Consider the following 25,102-nt stretch of genomic DNA (forward strand, 5'->3'; position numbering starts at 1 on the left):
TAAAAGAAATTTTATAGAAAATTCAATCTTATGAAATATCCAATCAATAAATAGATTCTATTTTTCCAACAATAAAAGTCCTAAAATGATAGGATTCGATGAGGATTTAATAATTTTGAATATTAATTTATTATTATGGCTTTTAAATGATATTTTTAGTAATATAGTCTCATGAATAATTTTACTTGAAGATAAAGATCAACCATCTATTACTTTTATGTATATAAACTTTGACTTTTGTATTAAAAGAATTTTTTAAAATTTAATAAATTCTTCATTTAAAAAATAATAAAATTTTCATAAATCTAATAAAATATTTTTTTGAAATATTTTTGAGCCAAGAAATAAATGTACAAAAAAAATGAGCAAGTTGGATAGAGAAAGAGATCTTTATATACTTGAGATATTGAAATGTCCAACTACATGGTCTATATTGTAGCTAGGTGAAATAGAACGTTGAAGCTCTAAGGTCTAAAATCTTATCAAATCCATAACAATAAAGATCTCAATACAATATAAGACCAAGCATACTATAATAAAATTAAAAGTAAGTAAATGGAATAGAACGTAAAAGATAAGATTGTGTAAAAGAGAATAGAACCTAACAAAATCAAATAGAATGGAACAAGAAAATCAAACTTTACGGAAAAAAAATAATTTGAATCCTTATCTAGTCAAATGCTCCAAATGGCCTCAATCAATCTTATTTATACTTTGTTCAATTATCTTAGAATCTATTAGAATGTTCTTAGTAGTATGCTCCATGAAAATGACTGTTCTAAACCTTTTTAGAGGGTTCCATGGTAGATTTTACATGAGCTACCATTCTAATCTAAATTTTAGAAACTTTTCAAAAAAATCCCAACTACATATCTCTATGGGCAAATAATACAAATATCCTATCCATACCTTATTACATCTAATTCTCTTCTACTAATACAAAACGTCCTTATTTTGCTCTTGGTGGTAATTTCAAATGTTTTTTTTGATAATAAGTGAGGTTCTATAAAGATTTTCATATTGTATCATGGATAAGATAACCATTCTAGAGAACTTTGTACTAAAGTTGCAGACATGCATTGCTACAGCAAAAGTAGTGATGTTCCAAAATATTGTCTACTTTTTATACTTATTTGTCATCAATCACAACTAGTGGTGGTAGTGGTGGTTGATGCCAATCCAAAAAGCACCTTGGTTCAATGTGAAATTCCTTGAGTTGCAAAATATAAAAGATCAAATAGATCCAAATATGTGGTAGAAGTTCAAAGCAATATGTAACTTTAAAAATTATTGTAGAAAAACGAAAAAGTCCAAGCCATCAAAATGCTAGCTTACGGACTTGGATTGATGTAGCAAGTCGAAGATTTGTATTGAAAAGTAAAACTTAGTCACTATCTCAAAAGATCTTGTATTATCGGTGATTACGACCAAAGTGCTTCTATTAATTTTATGTAGTAAGAAGATGATATTATACCTCTTGTAAGGTCATTGTAAGCTATTATATAAACTCTTTTATTATTAGATTATTGGTATCAATGGAACAATGAAGAGTTGCTTGCATAATTAGATGTTGATTAATATTAAAGAAGAATCATGAATGACTAGTATTTGCTTGAATACTATCATTGTAGACAAACTCCAAGGACATTAAGTATTCATCTCAATCCTTATAGTAAACTACCACAAATGCTCATAGCATATCTCATTGGATCCAATTTGCATGCTCTATTGTTATATAACGTGAAGTCTTATTTAAGAATGCACTAAGCACCTAGTTGTGGAAGGTAGAGTAAAAATTATAATAATAAAATTTTAATTTTAATAAAATATTAAATGATTCTAATTTAATCCTTAGTAAAACTAAATGAGCTTTAATAAAATTCAAAAGAAATTATTAAAATTTTACAAATAAAATAATAAGAAATCTTAAAGGAATCCTAAAAAAATCGACAATAAACCTTAAAAGAATCCTTAAAAAACCTTAAAGAAATATTAAAATAATTAAAAATATAGCTTAAATAACTTTCAATCAAGTCCTAATTTAATCTTAATTGAAACCTTAATGGACTTCAATCAAATACTAGGCCAAATTCTAAATCCTAAAAAAACTCTAAATCATAAATTAAAATCTAAATAAATTTTAAATCTTAAATTAAATTCTAAACATACCTTAAATTCTAAATCAAACCATAGATAAATCCTAAATCTTAAACCAAATTCTAAACTAACTCCAAACCTTAAATCAAATTCTAAACAAATTCTAAATCCTAAACCAAATCCTAAGGTAGATTAAAATTCTAATATCTATTAATTAAATTATTAATTATTACTTAAAAATTTATATACCTTTCAATCTATTAGTTAAAAAATAGAATAAAAAAATTTGAAGATAATTACACTTATCAAAGAGAAGAAACTCCTAAAATCCACTCAGATATTGGCCGACCTCTTTTTCCAATCTTAATATTAGGCTTTCACTACCAATATCTCTTTTTTAAACTATTAAATTATTATCAAATTTTACATATATTTATCAAATTAAGTCTATTATCTTTACACAAAATTTTTACTTTAATTCCATTGGTAGATTGTTAAATATCTTAGAAATCCTAACTATCCTTCAAAGTCCAATTTTTAAAATCTTAATCGACTTAAAATTCAATAACCTATAATTCAATCATTTGATTAAGTTCAAACTTAGAATATATACTCTAAACAACTATTCACATAAGTCTTCAAAATTTAAACTATAGATCTATGACTAAAGTCACAAAATTCTCCAAAACCTAATATCCCTTTTATTTTACAAATTTCCAATTCATCCAAAAAAATTGTGACTTTGTAAAGCTCTTTCAAAGTAAACACATATTCAAATTCCTCAAAATCAATGCTCAAAAAAATCCTATCAAGTCTTTTCTCAAATTTCACTTTATGATCTGCAAAAGAATCCTGAAATTACTATATGTCCTTGGTTTTGTGCCTCAGGATTTGATTTTGACCTAGGTTGATAATCAATCCTCTCGGAGTTTTAAATTTTATCTTTTTAATTATTTTTTTCTAAAAACAACTTCTAACTTCTTTTTACATATATTCATATCCTTTATTTTTTAAATCTACCTTGTTTTATCTTATTTATAATTTGTAAAGTATATAGAAGTCTACTTTATAAAAAGATAGTTTTTACACCTTTAATTTTTATTTTTTTTTGGACTATTCACTATTTTCTAAGATAATTTTCTATAATATTTGAAATAAGATCTTCTATAATATAATAAATTTTTCACCCTTTTCACCTATTAGTCATGTTATATCATAATATCTACCTCCTCTTGAACGTGTGTATGTTTCGGTATGCACCAATGATTCTTTATCTTCTAATGAATTTTGTTCATCATCAAAACCAATGTTTTCACTTTTTTGTTTAAATAACTTGATTTTCTTACCTACTTTAGATATCTTTAATTCTATACCATCAAATTTTTATAACAAATATATTCTATTGTCATATATATGTTTGACAACATAAGGTCCAAACCATCCCATTGCAAATTTCTTTACCATTTTATGTTGGTTGTCCAAACTACTATTATAAATTAATAGCTAATAACTTTTTTAAATTAATTTTGGAGGCAATCAATGTTTTTTATTAAACCTCTCTTCGTTGCCTCTTTTAACTTCTTTATAGCTACCTCAATGTCCTTAGATCTTCTTTCAAGTTATCAAATTTGTTATCCTAATAATTCTTTTTTTATTAAATTATCTTCCTAAAAAACTACGTTCTATATTGGTACAAATTTTTTTTATTGGCATAACTAATTTTTATCTATACATCAATACTATTGGCATGTATTTTATGACTATACTATGAGTTGTGTGATCCATCCATAATGTAAATAATAATAACTTAGGCCAATTATTTACCTTGCATTTGTATGCTTTAACCAATGTTTTATTAATTGGGAAGTGTCCATATTCACTCTTACCATTTCATTTCAGATTGTAAGTAGTTGTTAATGTAAGTTTAGTATCCATCCTCCCAAAGAATTTTTGTACTTCATTTCTTAGGAACTATATATAAGAAAAAGATTCAAGACCAAGAAATAGAGTTAACTTCACATTTATTAGATATAAGGCAAGAAGGTCCTGATTAAACCACAAGAAGTGAATTTTCAAGACTGAGAATCCCTTCACTCTCAGCTCCTATATATATTAGATCCTAGAAAGCTTCTTGAGAAGTTTCTATGAGGCTTGAGAACAAAGTAAGCATCCTTCTTCAATAACTTTCTAAATCATCTAAGGTCTCTTAGAACCTTCAAGGACCTCCTATGACCTTCTAGAACTTTCTTAGAATCTAATGGAACCTTCCAAAACCTTCTGAAATCTCTTAGAACCTTCAAAAGCCTTCTTAGAACCTATTGGTACCTTCTAGAATCTTTTGGAATCTTATAGAATCATTTAGAATCTTCTTCAATTGTATGCTCGTGACATCATCTCTTCTTTTAGCTTTGAGGTCTCCAAGAAGCAATGTTATAGCAAGCTAATATATGCATAAGAAATTGAAGATCTGTCACATGGTGTCCATTATATATTTCCATTTTTTTTCCAAAGTAAATGATTTATACTCTCTTGTAGCCATTGATAGTGCCTCAAGCCTTCTATTTGTGACCAAGCATGAACTTTGGTATCTTCATTATGGAATTGTCTCACAAACATTCCTTGAAGTCATCCTTCATAGGCAGGTTCTACCTCAAATATAATTATCAATGATCTATTATTATTCTAAATATTTGACAATAATTGCCTCTTCAGAGATTGCGTCCTCTCCTTTTTTATGAGGCTAAGAAATAAGAATCTTCATGATAAAGCCATCTTACTAAGCTACTATTTTTTATTTTGCCACTTTTAATCTAGATAGATGTCCTTGATGAAACCTTTGAACCTTCATTTGTACATTTATAAGATTGATTACTGATTCCTATGTATGATCGTTGATATCATATCTATGCCAATGAACCAAATATTCAAGTCTTCCATATCTTATCTTTGAATCTAGTACCTCTTCTACCTCAAATTTAAGATGATCATTCATTTCAACTAAAGGAGGTGGTGGTTGTCTTTGATTTGATATGTTCGATTCTTTATACCTTTTCAAAAATGAAACATGAAAGACTAGATGAAAGTAATTCCAAGCGATAAGTTATATCATTAATTTATTTCTGAATCACAAATGGTCTAAGCCTTTGGTAGTCTAATTTATCACATGATTTGTTGATTTTTATATTGTACCAAAGAAGCCATACTTTTTCACCAACTTAAAATGGAGGATGTTCCTTCCTCAATTCATCCACCACTAATTTGAGCCCTTTTTAGGTGATTCTTCATGATTGCTTGAAGTTTGGCCATTTTTGTAGCAAACTCCTCAGCTATTGGATTTACCAACTTTCAAGGCTCTACCATATGCAACTTTGGATGATTATCATAATTTGAGTAGAATGATTTCTGTTCCATAGATGCATGGATTGTATTATTATATGGAAGTTCCATCAACAACAAGTAGGAAGTTTAGTCATCTTATTGATAGCTGATGATACACCTCAAATATAGCTCAAAAATTTAGTTGATCTGCTCCATTTGGCCATCAATTTGAGGGTAGAAGGCAAAAACAAGGTTGATGTCAACCTTAAGAATCTTGAAGAGTAGCTTCCAAAACTTTGATATGAATTGTGTCCCATAATTCAACACAATGTCATTTGGCAACTTGTAGTAATGATAGACATTGTCAATAAAGAGTCTTACGATTTCTTAATCAGTAATTGACTTCTTGCAAGATATAAAATGTGTCATCTTCGTCAATCGATCAACAACTATGGATATAGTATCAAATGAGCTTGATAGTATAAGATTTGTAATAAAATCCATGAAAATAGATGACTATGATTTTTTTAGAATAAGAAGGAGTTGAAGAAGTTTATATGATCGATGTCAAGGATTCTTTGATCTTAAACAAGTATCACATGATAGTATATATTTTAGGCCACCAAAAATCTTTAAATAGAAGTTCCAAGGTCTTGTTGAATTCAAAATATTTGGCTATAGAGAAATCATGGCATATTTGAAGAATGTACAAGCAAGTTGGTCCTTCAAGAATGAACAAATATTCTTCAAAGAACAAGAGATTGTCTTCATATTTGAATTTAGGAGATTCTTCAAGAAGGTTGTTGACAAGATGCTTGATATTAAAAATAAGAGGGTCCGTATTTGAGGCTTTACAAACCTCATCAAGAAATGATAAATCTACATGCATTAATACATTGGTTGCTTGAAGATGAAATTACTTAGGTTTTAACAAGGTTGCCCATTATCGATCATATGTTACCTCACTTTTTTTTGGTTCAAGGTAGAAATGTCTTGATAATGCATCTCATAATTTTTGTTGGCTTTTGGATGGATATGTGATGCAAAAATCAAATTGTGATAAAGATATACTCCAACATGCTTAATAATGGTTCAATAATCGGCTTGACATAAAGTATTTAAGATTCTTATGATCTGTATATACAATCACTTAATAAGAGGTGCTTTCAAGAAAATGGCACCATTTTTAGAAAGAATCTATGATAGCAAATAGCTCTTTATTGTGGATTTTATAATTAATTTCTATCCCTAAGAATTTTTTAGAATAAAATATAATTGGATGAAATTTGCTATATTCTCCATATTACGATAAGATTGCTTCTAATGCAAAGTTTGAGGCATCGATCTCCATAAAATAGGACTTGTTAAAATCTACATGTATTAAAATTTGAGCTATTATAAAAGTATCTTTTAAGCTTTAAAAAACTTTCGTTGCTTTGAGGCCACACTCTACTCTATCCTTGTATGTCAATCGCACAAGTAGAACAATAATCTTGGAGTAACTCTAAATAAAAATCCTGTAGAAGTTTACAAATCTAAAAAAGCATTGGACATCACGCATAGTCTTTGACTTTATCCAATCAATGATTGATTGTACCTTCTTTGGATCCATAAAATGGCCTTTGTTGGAAATAATATATCTAACAAATTCAACTTCAGGTACATGAAATACACACTTTTCTAGTTTTGCATATAGTCTAGTATTTCGTAGTTTTTTCAACACAAGGCGGATATATTTTTTGTGGTCTTTTGGATTCTTGGAAAAGATCATAATATCATTTTAATACATCACAACAAAATCATGATGATATCTACAAAATATATCATTTATTAAGTATTAGAATATGGTTGGAGCATTGATAAGTCCAAAAGACATAACATTATATTCAAAATATCCATACTTGATGTGAAATATTGTCTTCTATTCATCTCTCTGTTTAATGTATATCAAGTTATAGACACCTCATAGGTCAATCTTTGTAAAGATCTTTGCTTGGCTAAGTTGATCAAGAAGTCTGGATATCAATGACAATGGATATTGATTCTTTACCGCCATTTTATTAAGACCACAATAATTGACACACATTTGTAAGGATCCATCTTTCTTCTTTACAAATAATATAGGAGCACTAGTTGGTAACTTGGAATGTCAAATAAAATTCTTAGCCATATTTTCTTCAATATACTCTTTTAAAGATATAAGCTCATTCTGAGATAATTTGTAGATAGGTCCAAATAGTGGTTGAGCACCTCCTTAAAAGTCAATCGTATAATTTTAAGGCTGATGCTTTGGTAAGATATCTACATTTTTCTTTTCAAATACATCTGCAAAATCCTTATACACCTTTGGAATTCTTGTTGTAGCAACCACAAGTTCTAATTGTGGATTTGCGTAAACAACATACGTAGTACTTTTTTTGATCGCCTTCATAAAGTCTCTAGCTCTAATAAATAAATCTTATTTAAGTTTTGGCTTGTCAAGTATTAGAAGCTTTTTTATAGATCTAGGATTTTTATGATCTATTAGAAGAAATTCTAACTTTTATGATACCCAATCTATCCATTGTCGAAGTAGAAAGAATTTGCTTCAAAAAAACACTAGGCTGCTGGCTCCATTAATTCTCAATTAAGTCTTGAGATAAAAAAAGACCAAGTTTATATATATATATATATATATATAACACTTTTAAGAGAAATTACATCAAATATATAATTTTTAAGTTCCCAAAAACATCCAAAATATGATAAAACTTCTACATCCTTAAATATCCTTATGGAGTATTATTTCCAAACTTCAAAAACTCACATCTTTCAATCGGAATGTTCAAATACACTCAAATTTTAAATAAATTATTAATGTACTTTTAAAAAACTATCACAACAAATTTTAACTACAAATTCATTGTAGATCTTAAGTTATCTTCAAAATCCTAATAATAGCTTCAAATCATAATTTTTATACATCTACATGTAATATTCTTCATACCTCACAAATTAATAATTTAAATACCACAAAATTTATATATATAGCTTTTTAATACAATAATATACCTTTTCCAAAAGATTTGAGCCCAAAATTCTTCCATAAACTCAAAATATGGCTTTAACCATTACTATGAACAAAATCAATTACAAACTGCCTTTTATTTAGATGCGCTGACTTTAATTCTCTATAATTTCCTCATCCAAACTCTAAATGCATCAAAAAAAATAAGAAAAGTATAGTAAAAAAAGTGCTCTCTGTAGTCCTAGTTGCCGATCTTTTGTTGCTCATTTTAAATATATGTTATGCCTCAAAGAGTGATAGTAGGTATGAAATCGATACCTTAACTTTGAGCGCCAATAACTCCTTTATTAAAATTCCAAATCATACAAAATTTGTATCTAATCCATATTCAAAAATCTAAACTTGATGATCTTAGCCTCCAAGGCTCAAATGACTTTGAAAGAGAAATCCTAATCCTTAATAAGGCCTTAGATAGCCTTCTTGAATTCCATTGGATATGGCCTTTGACCAAAAGGAATGAAGATCTCCATTCTTTGCTTTCATCCAACCATGCCTTGCTTTCATCCTTCCTAATAAGCCTCTAACTCGTTAAGATTTTCTTCTTTAGACTCTAATTTCATTTCAAGGCTTCAAACTAAATATTTAAGTCTTATAATTTTTTTAAATGCTATAATCAAAATAAATAAAATTCAAAATAAAGTTTTTTATATACACTCTTTTTAAATTAATTTATTAACCATTCTAACATAGATCAAGACTTATGAACATATTATATATCTTAAATAATTTTTACATATTATAAGCAATTATAATATGACATCATGGATTGTATTTTTCAAGCCATGAGAGTCTTAAAATAACTAAACTTAATAGTGATCTAATGACGTTGAATACTACTTAGCTACTATGGTTGTTAAAGGTTATTTTTAATGGAATTGTTTCATAAGTGAAGTCTCTAGAGGACAAAGGTCGACCATCTATTACTTCTATATATACAACTTTGGATTTTTTTGACTATACAAATTTTGTATGATTTAGAAAATTCTTTATCAATAAAACATGTAGAGGCTTTCAAATCAAGTAATGCATGACAATCTAGTTTTGTGTCTCCTAATCTTATAGTTATAGTAAAACAACAAGAAACACTGGCAAAGAGTACAAGACCTTTTTTGGTTTGGAACAATAAAGAATTCAACCGCATGGTCCCTATTATGGCTGAACGTCCTTGTTTTTCTACAATGCTTTTAATGTTGTAGCCGCATTCCTTATATGATATGTACGCTGGTATTTCTCTAAATAATTATTAATCTTATGGCCAAATTTTCAATAATATAATCATAGGCCAAGTTCCCTTTGATGCTTTTTTTCTTACCAAAAAGAGGTTTGAAGTGAACTGCATTAATTTGCACATCTTCTGCATCTAACTGCTCATCAAATTTGAGTGGTGAAGAAGCTACAAAATAATTGGTATATATATATGTGGTATAATTGAAGAACGTTTGTCTTATCATTATTGAAATAAATGGTTATCCTACTTCATAGTTTAACTAATGGCTTCATTGAATATTAGAGGATTTGGCATACACAACAATAAGTCCTTGAAATTGCATCTTAATCTCCAATAAAATTGGCTCATCAATTTGTCTTCTCTCCAATTTATACCACATGTTAATTGTTGAAAATCTGAGGCATATATTGATGCAGAGTACATTGTTGTATGGCAAGATTTACTATCTGGAAATACACTAGGTATCTAGCTGTAGAGAGTTTAGCTTAAACCATTATATAAATCTTATCTTAGCTTCCAAAACTCCTTTATTTTTCTTAAAACTCATAATATAATAAAATCCCTTCAAAACATATTTTTCCTACAGAGGATTTTTTCTTTTCTAATTTTAGAAATTTATAACTCTTGATCTAACTATTTTTTTTGTCTAAAATTTATAGGATAGGTAGAATTCACCCTTAACTTTTACCACAACAAAAACCAACTGCAAATGCACTCCCGATCTTTTGACATATAAGAAATCCTAGCAGACACTTTAAATTCTAATTTACGAGCACCTGAGCACTATTTTCTTAATATCTCAAGAATCAAATACTCAAATATCATCAAACTTATGTAAAAAGTTTATTAACATGAATTCACACATTTCTTGAAATTTTGAGCCAAAACCTTATCAAATTGCTCAAGATATAGCTCAAGAGACAACCATAAGTAATTTGGGTCACTTACTACCCTTAGATTGCATGCACTGACTTCAAAATCCAATAACTCCTTTTTTTGAACTTGGAATCTAGCAAGAAATATGTAAAAAGTGTAGCTGCAAAAGTGCTCTCTCCAATTGCAATCGCCAATCCTCAGTTGCCTTTCGTATGTGTGCGTTATGCCAAAACGAAGGATAGTAGCTCCCAAATCAACAACTTAACTTTGAGCACCTATATCTCCTTCATAAAAACTCCAAATCATATAAAATTTGCACCAAAATCATAGTAAAAAGCCTAAACTTCCTGACCCTAGCCTGAAAAGCTCGGATGGCTGCAAAAAACTAACCCTTATCCCTAATATGGCCTTGGACAGCCTTCTCAAAGCCCATTGGTCATGATTTTTGACTAATTTGAATGGAGATTTTCATCATCTATCTCTATTCATCTATATTGGTGCCCTAATTACTCCCTTTGCTATCAAAATCCTTTTTCAATCCTTTTTCTTATAAGATGTACATAATTCATATTCTAAACACCAAAAAAATGAACCAAAATAAGTTTTTAAATGTCACCAATGTCTAACAAAGGTGATTCTAAATATTTAGAAGTTACTATCAACCAAAACCAATCTTAAAAGCTACTATCAAAAAGAAATTAAAGTTATACAAATTCTATAGTAATCTTTTTAAACAACCTCTTCTTAAGATAATAATCAAATTATATTCTACAACCAACTAAAATCTACCAACATGGCTCTCATCATGTTATTTAATAAATTATATATTAAGTACATAATTATATTATTTTAATATAATAACCAAACCACAACATGACAACATTCTTTGTCAAAGGCTTTGAATTTTAATTGTTGAAGAATGTACTTTATCATGCTCACCAAATGCTTCTACAAATGTTACCAAAAATACTTCAAAATTATATAATATAAGAATTTTTTTTTCAAATAATGAGGCGAATTAAGATAAAGTTTGACTCAAAAGCAAGGTTCTAACCAAACCAACACGAGATGCTTCAATGGAATGTTATTAAAGTTGAAGCAAGGTAATTATTCATAATTAGTTTATATAGCCACAAAATTTTGAGCGGGTACTATGAAACTTTTTGGGAAGGCTGATCATTTGTTCTTTTATTATTGTTGTTGTCAGATCATTGCCTTGAGTAGATGTACCTCTCATATTTAAAGTAAATATTGTTGTTTAAGAATTTGAAACCTTTGTTGCAATTTGATGTGTTGATTGAAGCACTTCGATTCTTTGATCAATATATGTAGTCATATATGGTTTTTCATTTTGCTTTTACAAAGTTTCTGTCCCAATCTTTAATTTTATAAGAGTACTAATAATAGAATCTGACTTGATTTCTTTTGAATGTTTCATATTGACTTTTTCACCTTCTCCTATAGAAAATCAAAAAAATACATGCCTTCAAAAAAAAAAAAAAAAATGATCTATGATATAAAGAAAAGAAGTCAAAAAAATATTTAAAAAAATAATAATATTAGTCTAGGAGAGGATAATTTGCAACCTCTAGATTGCCATAATATTTTCAAATAGAGGAGTAATCCTCTCTCTATCAAGAAACACTAAGCTCCTAATATTGTTTTAAGGTAATTTCAACAAACTATTAGAGACTATATAGAAGAAAAAGATTCAAGAACAATAAATGGAATTAGCTTGACATTAGAATAATAACTAGATATAAGGCAAGAAGATCTTGGCTAGACCGTAAGAAGTAAATTATCAAGATTGAGGATCCCTTCACCCTTCACTCCCATATGTATACTAGGTCCTAAGAAGTTTCTCAAGAAGTTTTTATAAGGTTTGAGAATAAAGCAAGCCCAAGATTCTTCTTCAGTAACTTTCTAAATCATCTAAAGCCTCCTAGAACCTTTTAGGACCTCCTATGGCCTTCTAGAACTATCTTAGAATCTATTAGAACCTTTTGAAACCTTTTGGAACCTCCTAGAACCTTCAAGAGCCTTCTTAGAAACCTATTAGTATCTTTTAGAACCTTCTAGAATCTTCTTCAATTATATGTTCGTATTCATTTGCATCTAATTTTCTTCTATTTACACTAATTTTTCTAATACAACCATTGTCGTATTACTTGTTGTTTTGCTCAGAAATGCACGGTGTCGGGGTAGAGAGAGTTTGCTTCAAGAAAGCGTTGGGCTTCTAGCTGCCACTAAATACTCAATCAAGTCTAATATATAAAATACCAAGTTTATATTTATAATATCTTCTCTTTTTTTGAGCAATTACATCAAAATACAAGCCCAAGTACGAGAAAAACATCCAAATGTATGATAAAGATCTTAAAACCTTACATATCCTTATAAAAGATGTTTTTTGAACTTCAATAGCTCATATCTTATGATCGGACTATCCAAAAAATTCGAAATTTTACATAAAGTACTGATATAATTTCAAAAACTTTTATAAGAAAATTTAACTACAAATTCATTATAGATCTTGAGATATTGCTAAAACCCTAACAATAGCTTTAAACCCTAGCTTACTTACACCTACATGCTAATTTCTTCATATCTCACAAAATAAGTACTCAAATACCATGAAATTTTGATCTATAGCTTTTTAACTTAATAACACACACTTATGGAAATTTTGAGCTAAAAATTCGTCGATAAATTCAAGATATGGTTCCAACCATTACAATCAATAAAATGACTCTTTTATTGCCTTTGAATTACATGTACTATCTTCAAATGTCTATAACTCCTTTATCTAGACTTGGAATTTATCAAACAATATACGTAAAGTATAGCCAAGAAAGTTTCCTCTCCAAGTCTAGTCGGTGATCTTTCATTGCTCTCTGTACGCATATGTTATACTTCAAAGAGTGACAGTAGGTACAAATTTGACACCTTAACTTTGAACACCTATATCTCCTTCACAAAAACTCGAAATCACACAAACTCTTCACCCAAATTATACTCAAAACCCTGAACTTGCTGACCCTAGCCTCAAAAGCTCGAATGACTTCGAAAGACAAACGTTAATTCCTAATAACGCCTCTGGCAGCCTCCTTGAAGCCTATTGGGCATGGCCTTTGATCAATAGAAATGAAGTTTTCCATTCCTTGCCTTCATCCAACCATGCCTTGCTTTCATCCCTCCCAATAAGCCTCCTATTAGTTAAGATTTTCTTCTTTAGGCTCTAATCTCCTCTCAAGGCTTTATACTAAACATTTAAGTCTTATAATTTTTTTTTTAATACTATAATCAAAAAAGATAAAACTCAAAATAAAGTTTTTTAAATCAACTCTCTTTACATTAATCTATTAACCATTCTAACAAACACCAAGACTTATAAACATATTATATGTTCTAACTAATTTTTACATACTATAAGCTTTTATAGTACGACAACGGGCACTTAGTTGTGGAAGGTGAGATTATATATATCACAAGTAGCCACGAAATCCTAATAGGTTTTGCCCATACGAGAAGAACATAATCTAAATTTTAATTAAAAAGTACTTAAAATACTCTTCTTGGTTGTTTTAACCATACATAAATCCCAATTAATTTGTTACTTTCATATTTAAGCAATTTAGATTTTTCTTGTAAGCTCCAATCCTAATCAGTGAGCTTTAACAAGCTATAACATCCAAATCGATTGTCCACTTGATGTGGAATTTTGCATGCAATTTTAAATATAAGTCTTTTATATGCTCAAGAATTTTTAGCCCAATGCAACTTACAGATTGTGAGAAAACCTCCAAAAGTTACACTGATATCACTCGGCTGTCAACTTAAAAAGTGAAGTTGAAATTCCAACAATGATTTCTCACTTTTCAACCGTTAACTTTGTCTCAAAATTGGTATGTAGCTTGATCTTCAAGTCCTCCAATACCATACCAATTTTCACCTTAATTCAACTGATAGATCTTCAGATATCATAGAAACCCTACCCAACTTCAAACTACCACCTTCTAAAAACTAGATATCCTTAAATCACGTCATTAGATTATCACAAAATTTTGTTTACACTTAGAACACACCAATAATCTAAAGAGTTTTAAGTTTTCAACTATAGATGTTACACCAATTGCACAAATTAGCCAAAATTGCCAGCCCTAATTATATTATATAAAATCCAAATCATTGATATAAATCCTAACTTTGAACAACAATTGCTAAGTCCTCCAAAATCCTTTCAAAACAATTCTTACATCTTTGAAAAGAACTTCAAGCTAAACTCTCAAACCCTAATCTCCAATCTTTGAGTGAAATCCTATTTTTTCCTAGGCCGTCGTTTTAGTGGCCAGAGGTCTAATTTTGACCCTATCTCACAAATGGTCGACCCTCGAGTATCAATCTATCCTATCCCAAGGATTTTTTAGCCCAATCCTACTCTCAACTTAATTCTTGTACCAACTATATTAATTATTTACCTCTTATAATCTGATTTCATCAATTTATGGTCTTTCTAAGGTAGTAGAACAGTCTCTACAACCTAGAAGGTAAAATTATTAACTAACCTTCAACCTACTAATTATTAAGATAAGAAAATAACCTAAGATGCTTTTATAAAAGCCTTATTTAGATACCTCAAATTATAATTGAATTAAGATAATTAGATATTAATAAGAAATTTAATTTTGATTATAATTTCACTATAAAGTCATATTACATCATGACACCGTATCAACAAATAAATTCCTCAAATATAAATCAACAAATTTCTTTTGTAGTCTTTGTTTAAAGTGCTCTTTTTTCTACTTAATTAGTCAAATCTTCTCAAGCAAGTATCAATTTTTTTTTTTTTTTTTTTCAAATCCCATTGCCATTGCAACTAAATCAACTACCGATTTGTAGTGAATTGCTAATGGATATGTTGGGTGCAATCCATCTTAATGACAAATGTTTAAATATGTTTGACAAGTCTCATAAGATCCTACAAAATCTGCCACATTTTTATACATGCTCTTTCATCAATATTTTTCTTTTATTTTTGCAAATGTTGTTCAAATATCTCGATGTCTGGCTCACCAACTTTCATAAAATTCTTTAATGATATTTTATTAAATACCATAATCACATACAACTCGTTATAATACTCCACTCTTTTGATTTGGATGCTTCTATAAAAATCCATCTTAAAAAAAATATCCATAGACATTCTTCCAAATTCTTTTAAAATCATAATCTATTCAATCTACTTGCTACTTAATTATACTTAATTATTTTTTTAAATACAATCATTCACTATCATGTAACTATGTTGGAAATAATTCAAATGGTATAGTCAAATAATCATTTCTTCTTGCACACAAAGTTGAATAAAAGTCGATGCCAATATTTTCTTCATCATCAAGCATATCATCTTCATTATCGTATTATGTTTGTGACAACATATCTACAATTACATTATCTTTCCTCAAAATATGCTTGAATTCTAGATTCATTGACTTTATTTATAAAATCCATCTAAATATTGTTATATCTGGTATAAAATAACTAATAATCATGCCTAATAAAGATAAATAATTTATTTTTATAACTACTGATGCACCACTCAGGTACTCTTTTTCATTTTTCATAGCTATTATTATATCTCATAATTTTCTATTAATTTGTATATATGTCCTCTAGCTAGCATTCAAAACCTTTGCTCCAAATCTTATTACATATCTATTTCATTGTTCATCATCTTATCCAACTGCTCAATCTATTTCAATTGAATTTGCATCAATTATTAATATTACTCATCTTCCTCATTTATAATTTACTTTCTTCAAAGTTGGAGATGAAGAAAGAATTTCTTTCAATTTTTTTATAGTTTTTTTTTTTTTTTTTTTCCTTTCTAATAAATTTTTTGATTCTTTTGTAACAATTCATATAATAAATCTGCTACATATACAAAATGAAGTATCTATATATGATAAAGAATACATGCTCCTAAAAACCTTTGAACTTCCATTATTTTTGTACATTCTTTCATCTTTTTAATAACATTAATCTTTTTTCATACTTAACTTGCATCCATATAATCCTTCTATGTATCCTACTACTAAAACTTCTTTTATCTCAAACATTGATTTTATCTTCGATAAGGTTAAATGGAATTCTTCTAATCTTATCAAAATCTTCTCACAATCATTAATATGATCTACCACAAACTTCTTACATCTTTTTGAATCTAATGTTTCATCTTTTTTTTCTTCTTCACATCCTTTAATTAGCACATCATCTAAAAAAAATATTATTATACTTGGAGTAAACTTTCTTAACACCTTATGCATTCCATTCATCATGTGTGCCATAGAATTTGTAGCCCCTTGTGGTATTATACAAATTTTAACCAATTCTAATGATGTGTTCATAGTTGCCAAATCTTTGCTTTACATTGCCAATTAAAATTGATTATAATCTAAATAAAGATTATATATAGAATAAATTTCTTTCCTTCCAAATGCCTCTACAAATTCATCCACTATTGGATTAGAATCCATATTCCTAATAGTCTCCTTATTTATCAATTACATGTCTTAAATAAACCTCAATTCTATTTTTTTAGGTACCATAAACTATTGATTAGAATAAGATGCAATAGATGGTTCGAAACTTATCATCTTAATCTTTTTATTGAGTAATTTATCAATTTTAGGCAAATGGATCTTTAGAACTAGAATTGGCCTTAAATTCTATGATTCTTGTAGAATTGTGAAAATAACCATAAGTGCTACTACGCTTGAATCCACACATCCTATTTTATTTGGTTCAAATAAAAATGCCTTTTTGTATAAAAAAAACATCTTCTTCAAATATCTTTATTCATCTTTTGTCAAAAAGTCCTCACATCTAATCTTTAATCTATCTAATATCAAATTATCTTTAAATTTATGCTCTAATTTTCTTAGATCTCTCAAATTGAGTTGTATAGAAGCCTTTTCAATACTTAGCTCACAATCCAATGGTAGTGGCAATGCTATTAGTTTAACCTTCTTGGCAATAATCTTGTACTTAGTTTCTACCTTCACATCATATCTATCAATATATTCTTTCATCGTATTATAAAATTCTTTAGATTGCACATTTATTACCTTATGATCACCTTCAAAATCCAAATTCAATCATACTTGCAATTCATCCATAATATCACAAAAGCGACTTTTTTCAAATATTTCTAATGAAATAGGACTAATCTAATTCAAGTGTTCAAGACCCTTCTAGTCTATAGTAATATAAAATCTAATTATAGGATAGGAAAAATTAGAAAAAAATAAAATTGAATAGAACTAAATAAAATGGGATAAAATTAAGATAAAATTAAGCAACCAAAATTAAAATAAAACAAAACAAAAAAAAAGATACAAAATCCAATTGTATTAAAATAAAGGATCCAAAGCCATACTTGACCAAATGCCCTAAAAGACCCTAGCCACTATTATTTATACTTTTTTTTTACTATTTTAGACTTTTTAGAATGTTCTTAGATAATGAATCCCAGTTAGATAACCACCTTAAATTCTTTCTAGAAGGATTTATGGTAGGCCCTATCTAAATAACCATCGTAATTTTTTTTTTTTTTAAATATTGTATAATAGATCTTATTTGGTCTACTAACCTCATCTCAATTCTAAAAACTTCCATGGTTCTAACTATCTATCCCTATATGTTCATAATATAAATATCTTATCTATATCCTTTTACAAATAATTTTTCTTTACCAATGTAAAAAGTCATCGTTTTGCTCCTTATATTATTTCCAAATTGTCTCTTTGCAATAGATGAGGTTTTGTGTAGGTTCTAATGCTACATTATGCATAGAATAACCTTTCCAAAGAACTTTGTATTGAAGTTGTAGACGTCCATTGCCACAGCAAATAAAGCAATGTTCCAAAATCTTATCCACTTCATATTCTTATTGGTCATCAACTACAATTAGTTGTGGTGATTGGTGTCGATCCAAAAAAAGCTTTGGCTCAATATAAAATTCCTTCAGATGAAAAAATAAAACATTAGATGGACCTAAATATATGAAAGAAGCTCAATATGATATGCGACATCAAAAATCACTACAAAAATATAAAAAGATCCAAGCCATTGAGGTGATAGTTTACGAATTTAAGTTGATGTAGCAAGTGGCAACTTATCATTGGAGAGTAAGACTTGATCATTTTCTTAGAAGACTTTATGTTAGCAATGGTTATCTGCATACTTCTTTTGTCAATTTTGTGCAATAAAGAAGCAGTGTCGTGCCTCTTGTAAGGCTGTTATAAGTCATTGTATAAATTCTTCTATTGTTGATTTGTTAGTATTGATGAGATGATAGAAAGTTACTAGTATATTCAAATATTTATTAATGTTAAAGAAAAATGGTGAATGATAGATACTTGCTTGAATACTATTATTGTAAGCAAATTCTAAAGAGAATAAGCATTCATCTCAATCATTATGATGAACCATTGCAAATGCCCATATCATAACTTCTAAGGTTCGATTTGCTCACTTTGTTTGTCTATTTTTTTGAAAATGAAAGATTATAAACATGGCAAGTTGTGTATCTAATAGCTTGAATAATGCTTGCCAAAAACTTTTTATAAAGCATGGATCTTGATTTGAAACAATGAAATAAAATAATCTATGATGATAAAAAATAATATCAAAGAAGACTTGTGCAAGGATTAGAGCATCAATATCCGAGCACACCATGGTCAAGTGAAGTTGCTTCAAGAATTGATCTACAAAGATGACAATCGTAATATGATTATGATGCATCTACAATAAACATGTAATGAGATCCATAGTCACCTACTCTCAATGTGTTGGAAGTAGTAGAATTAGTTACAATAGTCTAAGAAATCTTGCATTGCATATATTATTATATTGATATGATTTGCAAGAATATAAAAAGACTTGAACATCATGATCCAAACCTATCCAAAATTATGTCTTTGAGATCTGTTTAAAAATCTTTTCTTGTCCGAGATATCCAGATATTGACATGTCATATTTATCTTGAAGTTGCATGTCTAGAATATAGTATTATTGGATATGTAAATTTTCTTCTTGAAATAGAATAAGCCATTATTAAGAGTACAATCTTAATACTATATATTATTCACCTTCAATCGATTGCTATTCATCTTGTAATAAGCATCTCAATACATAGCTTCCTTCCATTCTATTTTTTTATTAGATTTAAAATGATATTATTAATAATAGCAATTTTTTTTCTTATCTCTCTATTTTTCATTGAAATTTGGTCTCTACAATAAGATATCTGGTATAGTTTCTTGTCATCCTTGTTTGTACTTAAGCTAGATCTAAAAAAACTATAACTGTTCTTTTCAACAATAATGCCATAATTTCATATTTTCTAGATACAAATCATATAGTAAGGATTGATGGTCGATTTGAAAAACTACTGGCTTCTCTAATAGATAGTATTGCCACACCTTTGTAGCATGTACAATTGATAATTCCTCTTGATTATATGCAAAGTAATTATGCTCTGCTCTTTTGAACTTGCATGATTCATATGCTACAGATTGAAGATCCCTATTAAAGTCTTGTTAAAAAACCACTTTAATAACAGTGTTGGAAGCATCAATGTCAAGCAAACCAAGAAGATTAAAATCATACAATTACAATATTAGAGTAATAATGAGTGTCTCCTTCAACTTATCAAAGATGCTTTGTTATTCTAATTTCTATTCAAATAAAGAACCTTGCTCAAATAGATTTATCAATGAGATAGTAATATGAATAAATTGCTAAATAAAATGGTGATAATATCTAGCAAGGCTTAAAAATTAGCAGACTTCAAAATGCATCTTTGAAGGTTGGTCAATTTTCCATTGATTCCATCTTATCTTGCTTCGTATGAATTCCTTTGAAGGACACCATATGCTCCAAAAAGGTGACTTCTAACTTCCAAAGTTCACATTTGGATTGCTTGCAATACATAGAACTATCTTATAGCCAATATAACTTTTTTCATAAGAGTTGCTCATGCGCTTTAGGAGTTTTATGATATATAAGGATATTGTCAATGAAAATGATCACATACTTATCCAAAAGGTCCTTAAATAATTTGTTCATGTGACCCATAAAAGAGGCAAGAACATTAGTGAGGCCAAAGGATAAAATCAGCCATTCAAAATATCCATAGCATATACAAAATGCCATCATTTCTACATCATCTTTTGCAATAGGTATTTGCCAATAGCCACTCTAAAGATTCAATATACTGAAGATGGTCGCACCTTAAAATTAGTCAAGAAGATCATCCATACATAGAAGTAGATATGCATTCTTAATAGTCTATTTATTGAGGCCTCAATAGTCGATACAAAAGAAAAGTCCACCATCTTTCTTGAGGTGCAAAGAATACAGGTGCTCTCCATGATGATGTACTTTTTCAAATAAGACCTTTTTTTAAGAGTTTTTTTAATGTCTTTCATAGCTCTTCAAGTTCTTTTGGTACTAAGTAGTAAAATTTTTGACTTATTGTTTTGATTCTAGATAATAGTTCTATTTGAAAGGAGGTACCTCAATCAAGAGGCATGCCATTAAGTAGGTCGGTTGGAAAGACATCCTAATATTCTCGTATGAATTGATCTATCCATTCTACTTCTTTGGCTGTCTTTACTACTACTGATGTAAAATTTAAAACCACCACATATACCAGTTGCTTATGTTATATTTGCTTCTTTATAAAATTTATTCCTACAAGTAAGTATTTGAAGGCAAATGTCTTTCATCTTTACTTGATATGGAGGTATAAAGAATGACCTTGCATCTACCATCTTTAAACAAGATTATTCTTGCTATCTAATCAATTTACTTATTTTCCATCTCTATCCTTGGCATACCAAAGATAACATCATATTTTAGCTTTGTCACCTTAAACTTCTCTCTTAAAATATAGATGTTAATCGACCTTAAGGTTTTTTCTTCACATTTTTTAGTCAATATATTCTCTTAAACATTTATAAGATATTTACTTTTTCTTTTGATTGCCTCAGTTTTAATTCCAAGCCGATCAACAATTTTAGTTGAGATGCAATTTTTTATAGAGCCACAATCTATAAGTACTCGACATAGTTGTCTTCTTAGTAGTATCATTAGATATACTAGTCAACTCTTTATATAGTTGTCTGAGACCATGCCATTTGTCTTTAAGAGATAGTAGCTATTTCTAGTAATAGCCCTTGGCGCCTTTATTGAGGAACCCCATTTTCCTACTCTATCTCATAATTGACTGGGTGAGTTTTGAGACTGTGAACTCTCCTTGTCTTATTGATGCTTGAATTTTGACTATTTGGACAACCTCCAATCTAATGGCCTAGCTCTTGATAATAGAAATATAATCCTTTTTGTATCAATATTTTCCATCTTTATCGTTTCAATAATCCTTAGAAGACATCAATTTCTATTAGAGTTGGTTGTATTGCTATAGTATTAGATAGCGGCATAAGACTTTGTACTATAGGTTTTATTCTATAATTTTTGAAATCTATAGCCTCAACCCTCTCTACAATCCAAATTACATCTGTGAATGTTTGTAGATCCCTTATTTTGATCTCTCACTAGACTATACGTTTCAAACCTCATAAGAATCAATTCATCATCTCTGCCTCCAAAACATTGTCAATTTGAAGACATAGAGACTTGAATCAGGAGACATAAACTTATACCAACTTAGATTGTGTAAGATTTACCGATTGATTGTGTACTATCTTCTCAACATTGATGGCCCAAAATTGATTCCTAAACTCAGTCTCAAACTCCTTTCAATCACAAAATCTACCTTGGGATCTATAGCTTTGAATTCAATGTTGCTTGACATTATTGCCAAATAAATTTACCAACTTTAAATCTTTGAATATCTTAAAAATAATTGATAGAATTTTAAAAAGATATCTTTCAAAATAAATTAAAATCTAATATATAATATATTTTAAAATAAAATAAAATTAAAATCAATCCATGATTATATATATATATATATATATATATATATATATATATAATATAAATATAATAAGATATAAATAAGTACCATATAAATTACTTCATATATTATTAGCTATGTATATTATCCATTCATATTCCATATTAATTGGCCATCTTTGCTTCATGTAAAGATCCTTGGATATAAGATTTATTTCCAAACCATAGTCAAGTAAAGCAATAATTGGCTCATCCATATCTCAAACCTTTACCAATATCTCTATAGTTATTTTAGTCTTATACTTTTGAATATAATAACTTAAAACCTCTTTATCTTTATTACTTTGATCATTTAAATTTACTCTTTGATTACAATTTCTTCCCTCACTTATTGATTATTTACAACAATTATCAAATTTATCTTTTTTATTCTCACATATACATGTATCAATAGCATGATTCAATCTAGCTTCTCCCATTAATTACCTCTTTTGTTTAATATTATCAATAATAATATCATAGAATTCTTTCTTAGATATTCTCAAAATTTCCTTCAATGTGAACTCAACCTTAGCATTGAACTCAAGCATCTCCTTCAAATCTATCGCTGCCTAAATATCAGAGAATAGTTTGTATGTTGATGATTTATCTTTATTTTCTATATCTTTTGATTTTTTCTTCAATATTGTTAAAGCATCTTCAATTGGTAATTCTTGTGAAAAAATCTCATGAACCTTATTCCCTCGAGTTTGTCTCTTGGAAGTACTTCTTTTTTTTATGTCTTCAATTTTTTTTTTTTTTCTTCTATTAAAGCTTTATGTTGGTTTTTAGCAATATATGTATATATTGACAAAGCTTCTATAGGATCCTTCTAACCTATAGCTCCATGAATCATAGTAGCAATCTTCAACAATGTTTCTTATAGCATCTTCTTTTTTGCATTGTAGAAATAATAGAAGATTAAAGTCCACTTGATACAATATTTTTGAAAAATTCTTATTTTTCATCACAATCCACCCTAGTACCATAATTTATAGCTTCTAATGCTACAATCTTATGCATAGCTAAATAATCTTTAATTAATGCTTTCATATCTCTCTTATCAAAGTTGATTTAAAAAAGATTATATATATCTTTTAATGCTACCTTTCCATCATTTTAAAAAATAATACCTTCCTGCAATATTTCTTTAAATTCATCACAATATTTTCAAGAATAAGAATCATTATCACATAAAAATATATTTTTGCATCTATCCTTGCTTTCAAATAGTCTTTAAACTTATTTTAGAAGTCTTTTCTTTAAACCTTACAAGTTTCATTTAAAGATCTAGCATTCTATGTATAATCTCATCAAGTCTTATGTCTTATTTCATTGATGTAGTCCTTAAAGATTAGACAATAGGTATTGTCAATTGTGAAGGAGGTACTCGAGTTTTAGATACTTATTGAATTCCTTAAATTCTAACCTTTTTATTTTTTCTTTCTCTCTTTGGAAATAATCCCATAGTATCTTCAATTTCTTTCCATTTTATTATCAATCTTTTATCTTATTTTTTAAATTCAAAAAGAATTTCCAACTTCTCTTGTAATTCTCTATCAATTACTTGAAGAAATAATTCAACCTTATTTGGCTCCATAGTTAATTTTTCCATCTTTGATAATCAAAAATATTACCTTTCAAACTCCTTCAAAAGCTTTGTAGCTTGCAATTTCTTATTAATTTGCTCAATTCATTCTAAAAATTATTTCTTAGTAATCCAATTAATATCCTCAAAAAAATATTTGTCTTTTAATGCATAAAGAAATGTCTACCATAAATCTTTAAAATATTCTATAATTAATTTAACATGTTTTTTTATTTCTAATATTGTAGTAAGTTCAAATAGCTCAATCATCTTCTATTTGGAAACTTGTTTCAATTCCATTTCCTTTACATAACATCTCAAATACTTAAAAATATTCCTTCTATAAAATTCGTCAATTTTATTAACCACTACTTGCAATGCTTTAGTTATCAAAGCCTCCTTGCGATCATTGCTTTGTTGTTATTGCACAGATAATGTAAATACTTGAAACATATTTGCAATATTTGGATCAAAGTACATATCTTATCTACTAGTAGAAAATCTACTTGAAGCTCTAATAAAAGATTCACTTAAAGTTTTATCCAAAATTCTATCAAAAATTCCAAATTTGACCTTCTTGTATTCTTGCACTATTAATTCTAAATAACAAAAATACAATCCAACACCTTCCACTCCAAACTTTCATATTGGATTCACCACTTATGTTGCATTACGTATTTTCTTATTTGGAAATGCATGAAGCACTTCGCTGTGGAAGGTGAAGTTGTTTTTTTACAAATATCCAAGAAATCCTAATAGATTTTGTCCATATAAGAAGAATGCAATTCGAATTTAAATTCAAAAGTGCTTAAAACTAATAAAAAGTATTCAAAAATATACTTTTTAGAAACTTCAACTATACATAAAATCCAATTGCTTTATTATTTTCATAATTAAGAAA

This window comes from Physcomitrium patens, chromosome 20 (assembly GCF_059467195.1).
Source record: "Physcomitrium patens ecotype Gransden chromosome 20, ASM5946719v1, whole genome shotgun sequence".
NCBI classification, from domain to species: Eukaryota; Viridiplantae; Streptophyta; class Bryopsida; order Funariales; family Funariaceae; genus Physcomitrium; species Physcomitrium patens.